This window comes from Neolamprologus multifasciatus, chromosome 7 (genome assembly GCF_963576455.1).
Source record: "Neolamprologus multifasciatus chromosome 7, fNeoMul1.2, whole genome shotgun sequence".
Lineage (NCBI taxonomy): Eukaryota > Metazoa > Chordata > Actinopteri > Cichliformes > Cichlidae > Neolamprologus > Neolamprologus multifasciatus.
The window spans coordinates 13,222,986-13,237,164 of record NC_140445.1 but is presented as its reverse complement, the minus strand read 5'-3'; the positions used below and the strand labels follow the sequence as shown (position 1 = coordinate 13,237,164).

At 39.4% G+C, this 14,179-nt stretch overlaps 1 long non-coding RNA gene across 1 annotated transcript; it reads right to left on the bottom strand.

Moving 5' to 3' along the window:
- Positions 1-12,147: 12,147 nt before the first annotated feature.
- Positions 12,148-13,933, bottom strand: LOC146513900 (uncharacterized). Its single transcript, XR_014874891.1, has 2 exons — positions 13,902-13,933; positions 12,148-12,890 (listed from the first exon to the last, which is right to left on the bottom strand). It is a non-coding gene; the product is annotated as an uncharacterized LOC146513900 (long non-coding RNA).
- Positions 13,934-14,179: the final 246 nt, after the last annotated feature.

Genomic DNA, 14,179 nt, shown 5'->3' with positions numbered 1-14,179 from the left:
TGCAAATGAATCCATCTATTAAATATTGGTATAATGCACATCAAATATGAGGTTTCACACAGTGCTGGACATGAGGTTGAAATGTGCATGCTGCACTTACAAGGAAAGGGTCTGGTTAGATTCACTTACTGTTTGATCACAAAGATCCCATCAGAAAAGCTGGTCCAAATTTGGAAAACTGAAATTTAATCAAGGTTGTTTGTTTGGCACAGTTTTACAATAGTTTGGTATATGCATGGTTACAGTTGCATACACCTTCATTTACAGCTGTTTGCTATGGTCAGTAAATGCTTTTTTGTACCATAGACTGTATATAAAAGACACATTTGCTGTTATGTCATTGCCTTGCAGACTGCACATGTTGCTGTTTTTTGACACGAGTGTAAAGTTAGTTAAGCTTGTAAAGTTAAGCTTGGTTAGCATGTTGCATTTATGAACCATATGGCAGCAACACAAACACATATCTCCTTAGTTGTTGCATCCTTTATCAGTATATCATTACTTATTCAACTCTATTAAAAGTGATGCAGTATAACATACCGGCATATGGTCCAAAGTTTAATTGACTGAAATTAGCAGAGGTGAGGCTTTTTTAATAAGCCGCAGTCATTACTGTTGGCAGCAGACCCATGCTGACTGATACAAGCCTCCCCATGCCACCATGGCGCCTCAACCTGATTAGCTAAAACTTACCAGCATCATTAGGAGTCATCTTCTGCAATCCATAAATATCTTTTCAGTGTTTACTTAGCCACCTAGTTATTGATTAACTATTTTGGCTCAGTAGTGTTGCCATGGTATTGAACAGTACCAGGATCTGGTAATCGTAAACAGAAAACTCCAGCACGCTTACCCTCTGGAACAGTTTTGTATTTGTGTGAAGACACCAGGTGGGTACACACATACCATTTCACCTGCCATTTGCATGTGTGTGCATGCACATGCCTCAGCGCCTGTATGTGATAATGGGCATGGATGTCTGAGAGTGCTTGTGCATGCTCTGCATAATGTGTATACATCCACTCGTGTGCATGTGGGTGCGTGTGTGTGTCTGTATTGCTGTGTTAAAATGCACATGAACAATAGTGACTATGTTGCTGCTGCAGTGGTGGTAATTGATGAATGGCACAAACAAGAGTGGATCCTGGGGGAATATTCCATACCACTATAATCAAAGCCTTGATAGTGTCCCTGTCTTTGACTAATGGTCCCAAAAAGATGCCTCTTACAGCCTGCCCATAATTCCCCAACTACAGACCTCCAGAGAGAGGCCAGCATACGGGGGGATAGGAGGCTTATGTTAGATTTTTACCTTCCTGTCCCTTAAATACAGATAAGTAAGTAAACAGTATTAATTATTTTAATGAAAACTGTTGAAAAAAAAAGAAGAAGAAGAAAAAAAAAGAAAATGGACAGCTGGGCTATTTTTAATGGTGAAGACAAAAATAAAGCTTAAAAAAATCTCATCATGGACCACGAGAGCTGTGATGAAATTGATTGCACACTTTCATCAAATAAAAAAAAAAAACACAATAGGATCACATACCATGGGGAAAAATAAATAAATAAAATAAAGATAAAGATGTGGAAAGAGAACTTCATTAGTGGGGCAGAGGCATATTAGAGTCACAAATACATAAAGATGTGACAAACTCACCTTCAGACTAGGCTTTGGTATACTCATATATAGAGACCTGTACAGTAGATGTGTAGGAGCACATTTTGCAATGAGGACACTCACAAGGTGAACTCAGAAAGGTGAAAATGATATCGGCCACTCAAACTAAGAATTCAAATTATTATTCTTTTGCAGTTATAATTATTTGTCGGTAAACTAAAAGTCCATTTCTATTCCTAAAGATACCTTCTGTAAAAACACACGAAAGGGCTACTTACAGGATAAAAAGATACATGTTGTCAGACATTAAAAAGCACATATTTGCACAGTTGCATCTAGATCTTAAAGTGCAATGCTAAGAGACAGTCTGTCTGTTCAGCCAATAACAAAAAGTGTTTACTCTAAAATCTTAAGGTTTTGCTTTTGCCTTTTTAATTTGAAATAAAATACCTTATTAGTCTGAAAAACCTTTAATATAGAATCAAGTGGAGAAGAGGTCAGCAATGTTATCCTCCAGCTATATTTGACATATTATCTTAGCTTACATTCAAGTGCACCAGGAGTAGTTTCTGTTGTCTTTTCGAGCCCAGTGCCACAACATGAGCGTAGGCCTTAACACAGCAGCTTGCTTACGTTTTTCTTCTAAATGTCACAGTGCTGCAGTTCAAAAACTAAAATCCAACACACAAACATGTTCGCACCATTATAAATTTATGGCATTACTCTGCACACTGCGTGCTTGTGTGGCCTTTCGCAGGCGTCCTCAGAGACGTGGCATTGACAAACCTACAAACAGTAATTGGGCCATTATGACTCCCTGCAATGGTATTGATTCCACTGTTTTAGGTGCAGGCGGGTAATGGGCGTCTAGACACAAAGGTTCATATTGCAGGCAGTAGGGCTTGTGCACAGTATTAGATACAGTAATCTTTATGTTGTTCATGACTCAGGTGTGTTGTTTTCTGCAGCTCTGCCTATTGGTAATGATGTAATTCGGCACCACATTTGAGCGGTGATTGCACAGTATTTCACTGTGCACTGGGTATATGTTACATATTGTGAGCTGGTATTTTAGCATTGAGAGTTGCCTGGGATAAATCTGTGTAGTTGTATGCAAAAGTTGCCTCACCTAATTGTTAGGGGTGCAACGATACTCGTATCGATATTGAACCGTTCGATACAGTGCTTTCGGTTCGGTACGCATATGTATCGAACAATACAAAATTTTTAATTTATTTTATCAACTTTCCTTCTGATGGTGCTGTCTGTGTTGAGCGCTCAGTGGATCCGTGCTCGACAGTGCAGCCTAGGCGGAGTAGTCAAACGCAGATTCACTGAGCGGAGGGCAAGCTAGCGAGACAGAAGTTAAGCTCTCCTTGCAACATGGCAGATTGAACCTCCCCCACCCTCATTCAGATCTGGCGTTTGGAACTATTTTGGTTTTCATGTGACGTATGACCCTGAAGGTAAGCACGTCATGGACTAAAGTAAAACAGTATGTTGGATGTGCCAGCAATGCTCAATTACATGGGTGGGAACTAGTTAGCTCGTTAACATGTTGGCCGTCCAGCCCCACGCACGGGGCGATCCGCGGTAGCTCGTTAACGGAGATTTGCCATGTTGTGGCGTTAACGTCATTTCAACGAGATTTACGCTGACAGCACTAGTGGGGACACAACGAATATGACTGCACATTACGCCGACATCATCCTAGTGCAAAGACAAGTGGAAGCAGACAAAAACAACAAGCACGCATGCTACAAACTTTACCCGAGTCATTTAGACAGCCATTAGCGCATGATTCTCCTTATGGGGACCTGATATGTTTAATATGCTGCTGAGAATATAGCCCAGAAGAAGCGTATAGTATAGCTTTTATTTTGGAAAGAGCCATTTCTCTGTAATAAACTCTCTTTTCCAAAGATGAGTGATTCCTCAATCAGATACAGGGCTCGCAAAATCGCTAGCCCGACGTCCCGGGGCTAGCGATTTTTCCAGTCGGGCTACCAAAATCTATCTCTGCCCTGCCCGTCGGGCTATCGTAGGAAGGAAAAATATATGTCAATGCTTTTGCATTCTTTTGGAAATGTAGCTGGGTAATTATGTCATTGGCATCGGTGAGCCACTGTCAATATGTGACATATTGAAATCGCGTTTGAATTTGCGCTTGTTTTTTGCTTTCACTTTGCAATCGCGCGAACTGTGTATAGAGAGCGACAGCACTGATTGGTGAGTGATGATAATTTGCGCACCAATTCCTCTGACATCATCTTATCAATCGTTAGCTTACTATGCAAACATGACAAGTGAAATCTCCTGCAGCAAGCTTAAACATGTGAGAGGTTGATCGTGCAGAGAATCGCTGAGCGTTATGTGAGTGCGTGTGTAAAAGCAGCAGGATATATATTTTAGTTCTGCTGAGCCAAATAAGACAGGTCAGGGTGAAGAAGTGACAGCCAAAGAAAAGCTTACCACAAAACGGAAAAGTTATGACAAATCAGACTATAAGGCAAAAAGAGAGTGCAGCTTTATGGTTTCATGGACAAAAGAATTTCTGTGGCTGCAATATGACAAGCTAAATAACCAGGGCTGCACATAAGTGGTCTGCAGGTGCGCATTCGCTGTCAAAATAAAAAACGCGCACAAGATAAGAAGTTGCAACGCGTGTTTGCATACATAAGATTTACTGGAGGAGGACAGACATTTGTTTAGAACTCTTAAAGATGTCGAAGAAGCTCCTTTAAGCAATTACTTTGGTGTTCCTCCACCTCCAAGAAATGTCAGAAGGAGTCCGAATCACAAAAGAAGCGCGTATTCTCGGAAAAGTGGTTGCAGGAGGTGAGCTGGCTTCAAACAAATGATGAACGCACAGAGATGTGGTGCAGAATGTGCCGTGAAAATTTAATAAATGACAAATTAATAAAAAGGCATGAACTTTTTTTTTTTGTATCGGAAAAATATCGAACCGTGACACCAAAGTATTGAACCGAACCAAACCGTGAATTTTGTGTATCGTTGCACCCCTACTAATTGTGCCATGTGACAAAATGTGGGCAACATTGTGCTAATGAGACATTCAATGAGCTTTAATTTTCTGTTTAGTCCTCCTAAGGTACGTCAAGAATTGTTATCAGGCATTGTAAGCTCACACCACTTCAGACTTAAATCAATTCTCTGAATGTTCAGACCTTTTAGTAATCTACAACAACCACAATGTCCTCTAAGAAACTGGCAGAAGAACTTATATTGAAGTGAGGTTCATGCCTACAAAGTAGGAAATGGCTAAAAATTTATCCAAGTGACCTTCCAGTTTCCAGTTTTCACTCTCTGAAATATCGGAGAATTAAATGGAACTGTGAAAGCTGATCCACAAAGCAGGTTTTAAGAGAGTCTTCAGTGTAGGAAACCTACCTGAAAGCTCATCACAAAGTTCCTGAAGCCTGCAAAACAACACCTGGATAAACCAGGTTCATGTTGTGCACAGAGAGCATTCATACTGAGATTCTGATGAGAACACATTCTCGCTTCTCAGACATTCTCGCCTCTCCAAAGAATGTCTGAACTCTGCCTTGACATATCAAGGCAGAGTTCAGTCATTCAATATCAATGGTCAATGGCTGCTCTATCTCACTATCTTCGGAGGTCTGCAGCTTGGGTATGATTTTGGACTCTACCTTCTCCTTGTCACACATCATTCTCATCTATAAATCGGACTTTTACCACCTTCAGCCATAACTCTCTAACGTTCTGCAGGTCAAACCATCATTCAGGTCTTTAACCTCACACACAACAACAATAGTGTCCTGTGTGGTCTGCTCTCCAGAGGTCCAGACAAGCTATAGTAGGTTGAAAACTAAGTTGCTAAAGTTCTCACTTCCCAACCTTATATACGCTCAATCGCTCCCAGTTAAATTCTGTATCTCCTATGAAATCCTCCTCTTTACTTACAAATCTCCACATGAGCTTGGTCCTAGTACTTATTGGGCCCTTTCCTTTCCCAGACTCTGTGTTCCATGCACAAGGACTTACTTTTCATCCCCCACAGCAGACTGCAGTCTTTTAGGGACAGACTGGCAGCACTCACTGAAACATGCTCCCATCTAAGATCTACAATGTCCTGTCTCATGCATTTACAAAAACATTTGAAATGTCACTTATTCACTGAGTCTTTTGGCCTTTGAATTTTAGTGTTAAGGTACCTTGGGTTCTTTGAAGGTCACTATAAAAGATCCATTGCACTTCCACTTAATTTCAGGAAATATATATTTCTATCTAAAGATATATGCAAATATCAATTAGTCATCGCATACTATTACACTGGTGCTACTCATAGTAAATGTGGACAAAGTCTCACGTAATGAAAACAGCATACTCATATTTCAGTAGCTGTCATATAGAAAGCTACTCAAATACCAGAGCTGATGAATAAAAATATGGAACAGGAAATAAGCAAAATTTGCCCACCTTAAGAAAATAAAACTCATCAAAAGTAAACTCATTCAACAGGACAATGACCTAAAGCACAGCACCAAATTCACCAACTATTTTAAAGAACAGGCTGAAGCGTTATAAGAGGGCTATCACTGAAGAGTGATGAAGTATGGGTGAATATCTTTAAGCCTTTCACAGATGATTAATATAGAGCACTGAACACAAAATCTTTTTAATTATGGCCATGGTTCACTCACTTCAAATACCTTGGGGTGTGAGAAAATCGTTTTATTGATTGCAAAACAGGGAGTAAATACAGAAAAAATAAACAAACTAACATCTTGCCTCTTTCACATTCATTCATTACAAAATGTGCTGCAGAAACCATGTATTTTTTCACTGGTTCCAGAAAGCTTGTCCTACCCAATGTTTAGTTTTGTTGTCTGGTTTTGTGGTTTACTTTGCTTAAAAAAAATCAACTAAATATGCAGTTTGTACAGGGGTGCCCAAGTTAATGCGTACAACTGTTGATTGAGAAGCACTCCATATGGAAAGGAAAGGAGAAAACATCACAATGGAGTCATCTTTTCCCCAGTTCAATTATCACCAGAGCTAAATCTAATTCTAGTCCCTACAAGAGCTGAATGACTACAATCTGTTCCAGGTTGCTTCCCAACTTTGAAAATCCTGTCATCTGGAGAGCAGAAAGCAGGCGAGTGGGATCTCATCAAAGCCTTGCTGCTGATCAAAATCAAATATTACCGAGGGTTGGTTTCCATGGCAATGATGCGTTGCCCCCTCCATGACATCTGGGGGTTTTAGCTGTGAAGGAGGCTCCCACCCTCCCTGTGTTGTCTGTCTGCCTTCTTGGTCCAAACGTGAGCAGAATAGATGAGTAAGCAGCATCTTGACCACCTTTTCCCATTGTGTGCATCTACAGAGTTTTGTGCAACAGCTCTTCCATTGGCTGCACGGGGACAGGATGCTGCCTTGTGTGGCAAACACGCTCCTGTCCTGCACAATAGCGTTGGTCCACAGAGAAATGCTGAGGCCATCGATTGCTTTCTCCACTGGGGCACAAATGTGCAACCCGTGAGCCCACAAAATGTCAATGGATATGAATTGTGTAAAGAACTCTTGATCCCCTAATTCAATATCGTAAAGCTTCACAAAAGGTTGCACTCTATGGTAGAATATCAATATCTTGCGAGTATCTTTTGAAGATTGCCAGGATTTATTTGTATTTCTACACGGCAGCAACTTATAGACACAGTTAAGTACAGATATGCGCTACAGACATGCAGCAAGTATATACAAAAACTATGCTACAAATACAACAACTGCAAGCTGCATTGAGAAGCTTTTAAGCTTTTATGGATTATATGTATGGGACATACAGGTTCCAGAGACTAGATTTTGGTATGTCACATGAGGGTTTTGTAGTTCACAATATAGTGGATGGAATTTACAGTGCTAAAAGTGGTTGATTTGTTATATTTTGTTCTCAAGATTTCAGTGTTCCCTGGAAAACCCATTAGTTGAGTAATGCAGTCCCACCCTTTTCTGTGGAAACAGCTAAATTTCAGTATCTGGTTGTTTGTTTTTGCACTGTATTGAGGTCACAGGGCCACCAGTGCCTTCCCGCTTTATGCAATAACAACAGTTTTCAACAGCACATTCTGCTGCGTTCCCACCTTCTGCCTGCAGTATTCATGTGAGTGCTGCCATGACGAAACACACATTATAATGCTTACAAGAACATGGCCCCAGGCTCTTTTAGCAGCATCAGTCACCTACCATCAAGTCAGAGCTGCTCCTAATGGGTGAAAATAGGAACCAGACTCATCTGCACAAAGACAAACCTACAGGAACAGAGTATGGCGGACATTAAGATTTAAATGGACATGTAGGATTTGGCTCAGTGTGTTCATGATCAAGCTTTCATGCTCAGCTCTATGGTCCTTTGTTAAGTCTGTCACAGATGCTTCTAAACGTGTGTGGGGGAGGGTGTGATGATTTTTACCGTGGTGTACTGATCTCCTCACTACATTAAGCCAGGTCATTCGTAATTGCCACTAAGGCTGCTGGCAGCAAATGAATGTGTAGAAAACAGGGACAGACAGAAAGACAGACACAAACACACACACACATTCAGCAGTGTTTTGTCTGCATATGTGTTCAACTGATACTTAATGCTACTTACATGTCAATTTTGAATTTCCATATTTTCCAGGTGTTCATCTGTAAATAGCATCCATTTTATTATCAAAAGTCTTGTTTTTTTCCTGAAAGCTCAGGTGGATCTGCTCTAAAACAAAGAGACAAACACCTACCTTTAAGACAAATTATGAGTCACATTTTTTTTAAAAAACAGAAGGGAAAAAAAAGACGCTCTGCAGTATTTAAAATTACACTTTTCCTGCTGGTTATGTTAAAAATGTATGTCAGTGTCCAGTTTATTTTGTCTGTACATGTAAATGACAAAACAAAGGTGCCCTGCACTGAATTCACAGTGTAAATTTTGAGGGATGATTGTTATGTTGGCTGATATTCTTTGCTTTTATGAATGCAGTGCAGAGCATGAAGACACTTCTCCATTTAATCACCATCATTTGCTCATTTGTGATGCTACTTTGACCTGCAGAAGTCATGCAGAAAAATTGTAATGGCATTTGAGCCCTTGTGCTGAACAAATGTCATGGGATTACACCATTTCTACCCTAATGTATGCATTTTTTACTATTAGTACACACTGGAGTTCATAGATGCCAACAGCAATACATCTGTGATAGGTCAATATCAGTTGACCTGCATTTCACTCTCTATTAATTAAGACACCTGGAGCAGCCGGTAATGTGTGAGCAGTGAAAGGAGGAGAAGACCTACAGCCTCCATCTTTAGTTGTCATGACAAGCACACTCAAGTTGTAATCATCAGTTTTATCTTTAACATAACATTGAAAAGAAGACTGATCTTTCCATTTTTCTCACGTCAGTCTGTTCTGTGGGTAGGATGCGGCGCTGATTAAGTCAGATAGAGCATGTAGTTCATTTAAAATGACATTTGACAATCTGAAAGGACAGAAGGGTATCAGATGTGAGTTGGCAATTAGATTAGCTGATATTCATGTCTTGCATCAACTAATGCTATGATTCAATGCAGACTTGTGACAAATTCAAGGAAAAATCTAAAACCCATAGTGAGTGCACCTGGCAGCTTTGCAGTGGTATAGGAAGCTTAGCTTGAGTTCAGCTGTCCCCTGAGAGGGAACAATTACAATACAAACTTTTTCTGAATGATAGGCTTTATCTGAATTTAAAAGATTTCTACCCTGATTGCTGCATGGTTGCTTCCATGAAAAGAATTTGAGCATGGCGGGTCTCTGTGAAAAGGATGTGATTCATTTGCTATTGCTATGGCCTTCATAATCATCTGAGCTTAACTTAGGTGGAGACTTATGGGAGATTTTAGAATAAGAGTGCAAAAACAAAGAAAAAAAACTCACAAAGCTTGCAGTTGTAGTAACGGAGTGATTTTTCTGCTCACAAAAAGACAAAACATTTAATTCCATCTACAATTGTTATTTTTTTAGGTTTCTTGAGCTGTTTTTTTCTTTGATGGAGAAACATAAAATGACAGGAGATGAAGGGCTTTAATTTAAGCGGATGGCGGTTAAACAGTTGAAGGGAATAATAAGGTATGTGTGGGTGTATGGGTGTCGGTGTGCTGGAGGGGAGTATAATTGAATACACAGAAGGCCTCATTCTGTCCCGTCCATTGTGTCAATTGTCGTACTACTCTGTTTTGCAGACACTGTCCTATGATTGCTGAAGGAGAAGCAGAATAGAAACATGGTTTGTGCATGTTCAGGGGCTTGCAGCACCACTTGCAGGTTCAAAACCATAAATGCAGCCTACTGGACAACATTAGCTTAAGTGGTCATTAAGACTTAGACCTTAAGTGTGTGAAAAAAGAGGCACTACAGTTCTGCACACATCACATGGCTTTCTGTGAAGAAGAAAAAAAAGCAGCTAGGAAACAAGGAAAAACAGGAGTGTTTGACCATTTGTTAGACATGCCTGACTTGTTCCGGTCCTTAAAGGTGGTTGTCCATCAGTGTCCACATAAACAAATGTGACTGGCTACTTAAAAGTCCCAAAGGTTTATAGTTATTAATTATAGCAGATCAGGTATTGCTAATCCAGGTGTAGGTAATTAATAGTTGTCAGAGGTGGAGGGCGAGGAATTCAGCAGGTCCATAAATCTACTCCTTTAAAGGAAAGAGACAAACACAATATCCACATTTCAAAACTTAGTTCTATTCTTTATTAAAGTGTGTTTTGCTTTATAGGAAGCTTTTCTACAAACTTTTTATCCCTTGGTTATGTGTGGTAATAATTAACCAGTGTATTTTCAGGACTGATGCTGCAGAGGGGACTCTACACAGAAGGGAATTCATTGCAGGCTGTTATTCTCTTTTGTGTATCTTCATGCTAAGCCTGAGGATATGGGAGGATTCTTGTGCAAAAGAAGAAGAATCTCCCCTTTATTCACTATCACACAAGTTTTGGGAAAGCAAACGCATCTCAATGAAGATGAATTATTCCTCGCTGAGAATCTGTGCTTTGATTTCTCCCTAATTGAACTCAAGTTTGGCTGCACTGAAGTTCTGAGGCACAACAACACATGCATTTTTCATAAAAGACAGATCATGGAAAGCAGTTCGGACTGGAATAGCGGTGACATATTTTGTGCTGAATACACCATGCATATTTCATAGTGAAAAATGTTTTCTCCCCAGCAGCTCTGTCAATGCTCAGGCTCAGAGGATTCAGAAGAGATCGAGTGTTGCTCACCCACCACTTGGCAGTGTGGGAAAGTAGAGGTTCTACTGCTAACCATACATTTTTATACATAAATCATCAACATAAAATCATAGTCATCTTAAATCCCTGTTGTTTTATCAGAATTTTCACAAGCTATAAAGTCAGCAGACCACCACACCACTCTAGAAAAGACAGAAAAGAGCAGCAACTGTCACGGCTGGGGCAGCTGTCGTGTGGTGTTGTGAGAAAAGGACCCAAAATGCAGATACTTGCTGGGGTGTGAGTGAGCGTTTATTTATAGTGATGGCAAAGTACAAAAACAGGAAATAAGGAACAGGGAGCAACTAAAACCTAGACTGGGAAAAACTAATGAACAAACCTAAAAACATAAGGACACGGGAAGATACACAGAGATGACACAGAGAATGGAGAGCAGAGAGACACGAAGGTTTACACAGATGAGCCGACAACGAACACAGACAGGCACACACTATAAATACACACAAGATAACAAGGGAATGACACACCAGAGGGGAACACAGCTGAACCTAATTAGACACAATGAGACACAGACCTTCAAAGTAAAACAGGAAAATCACAGACTGTTTTACAACACAAACTCCCGAACAGAGCACAGGGGGGAGAACACAGGTAGGAGTAATAAAGCACTAAACAGAAGAACCAAACCCTAAGAACTAATACAAAATCAGAAGAAACTAGAACGTAATAACAATAAACTCAGAACGCTGGGTCAGCGACCCAGGACAATGACAGCAACACAGGGAAAAGGTGAAAAGTGGAAAAAAGGTATGCATGTCTGTGTGTGTGGCTGGGTGAGTGGTTCTAAGCTAGAAATAATTTTTCTGTTATTTTATCAGTGATAAAATCTCAATTTTAACATTTTTATTTACTAATAACAAATCATGTGTTGATTGCTACAGTTCCTAGTCCACCATATTCAGTGTGAGTGTCATGCAAACCTAGAGATGAGATGAACTGATGTTCCAGTATGGCTTTAATGTGAACAATTGGTAAGTCTTCAAACTTCTTCCCACTGGGACAATATATTCACAACAGGGTCAGAGGCGGAGCCAGACATTTGAAACACCCGGGGCTTAGCCCTAAAGGGTAGTATGCATGTGGGTTTTTTTTTTTTTTTTTTTGGGGGGGGGGGGGGGGCAGAAATGACTGAAAGATTAATAGGCTCTGTTTTGAGTTTTGTTCAAAAAAGAATGACTTCATATAGGAAAAAAATATATCACATATGCAGGACACCTTAAACTAGTTTTTTAATTAAGCAGCGAGGCAGAACAAAATCAGGGCTGTATCAAGACACAGGGACTAAACCCCAATTCAACCAGACCCAGAACTGATCCGGAATTAAAACTGGACTACAAGAGTTCAAAATCAGGACTACTGAGGACTTAACCAAGACAGAACAAGAATCAGAACTAGATGACAGTAGCACTAAAAATCATCATAGACCTGCACTACACTAATTTTTTAATTCTACCAAAGTCCACTATTTAGATTGAGAAAAGTTTCTATAATTATTTAGCCTTGTTGTGCAAACAAGCCTGCAGAACTTAATAAATATAGAATTTGAAAAATAACAAACCTAAAAAGAAACACTAGGTACGACCCATATGGAAAAGATATATATAAATCTTATAAAGTTTGTATCTGTTTTGTGTGAAACTTGTATGAAAAGCATACAAGAGTGAAAACAGATATAAGATCCCTTGAAGAATTATATAATGAAACTTGTATGTTTTGGATTCTTACTAAAACAATATATGAAAGTAATGAGAAAGTGGCCACTTTCATGAGTAAATCATATAAGTTTTTACTATTTCTTTTCCATATGGGGAGATACATGAGTACCTATGATACGGTGATACTTTTGGTAAACAACCATTTGACTAACATGTGTGTCTCACCTGCTCTTGTTCCATCTCTGTTCTGTCCTCATTCTCCTCTCTCTCCCTCTCTGTTCCTCTCTCTCCCTCTTTGTGCTGACAATCATCAAATATACAGTTGAAACCAGATATTTACAAACTCTTCAGATAAAAACACTTTTTTAATTGTAACATCAAATCAGACTAAATGTTTATTTTTTTTAGATTGATAAATATAAAAAACATATTTGTTAACTTTAAGAGTAAAGAGAGAAACTGTCTGTATTTCTTAATTGCAAATGGCACCAAATTGTATTCAAAACTGAGCCACACTTATGGAGCTCCACAATTCTTTTCCAGGTGTTTTGGTTGACATCTCTTGATTTTCCCATTTTAAAGAAACAGGCTCTGTGTTTTGCCTTATATGCATCCACAGGTGTGTCACCAATTTACTCACATGGACTCTGCTAACCTATCAGAAGCTTCTTCAGCTCAGAATGGAATCGTCTGCAGTTTTCTTATTAATTAACAATAAACTTAGTGTACATGTACTCCTAAATTTGACGAAAGTGATAAAAAAAAGACAGCTCTGTCTCTCTTTATTCTGACATTTAACTCATTCAAAAGATATTTCAATATTTATTTATCCAAAACAAAACAAGTTTACTCTAACTTGATGTTGTACAGTAAAAAAAATGTTCTTGTGTTTTCCGTAAAGTGTATATAAATATCTGGTTTAAACTGTGAATATACTGCTGTGTATTGAAGTTCCTCTTGTTTTGCATAGAAATATACTGAACAACATACAAAGCACAATATATAAAATACTACCAGAGTTTTTTCTTTGAAAGAAGCCCCTTATGTCCATTCTTGTATATCAGTGCATTACTGAAACCGATTTATTTAGCCGTGGAGGGAAACAACTGAAAATATGAAATAAACACACGTAAGCTAAGACTCTCTAAAGAAACAGCATTGTTGTTGTTCGGCTTTTCATTTCGCCATTTGTTGATTCACTTGAAGAGCAAGTAACGTAATATGGGTCAAGTGATCAGTTTGTTATCAATCTTTCGTGATACACCGTCATATTTACATTATTTGTACAGTACGAATGATTTGCTTTGGTACCTGGTCGAACTTCAGTTCTCCTCTGTCTGCCTCCAACAGGCAGCAGCTGTCCCCGCCCCGCTTAGTGCCTGAGCTCGGATCATACCAATATTAGGGGGGATTTATGCACAGTCGTAAATTCCCACAGTGTGCACTATGTGCTTCGAGTATTGTGTGTAGTTTTTGTTTTATACAGTTGTCAGCAAGGCATCTAACTATGAAAAAATTCCACTCCAAAAGACCCCGGGCTTCAGAAAAAACAACCCGGGCTTAAGCCCAGTAAGCCACCCCCCCGCTCC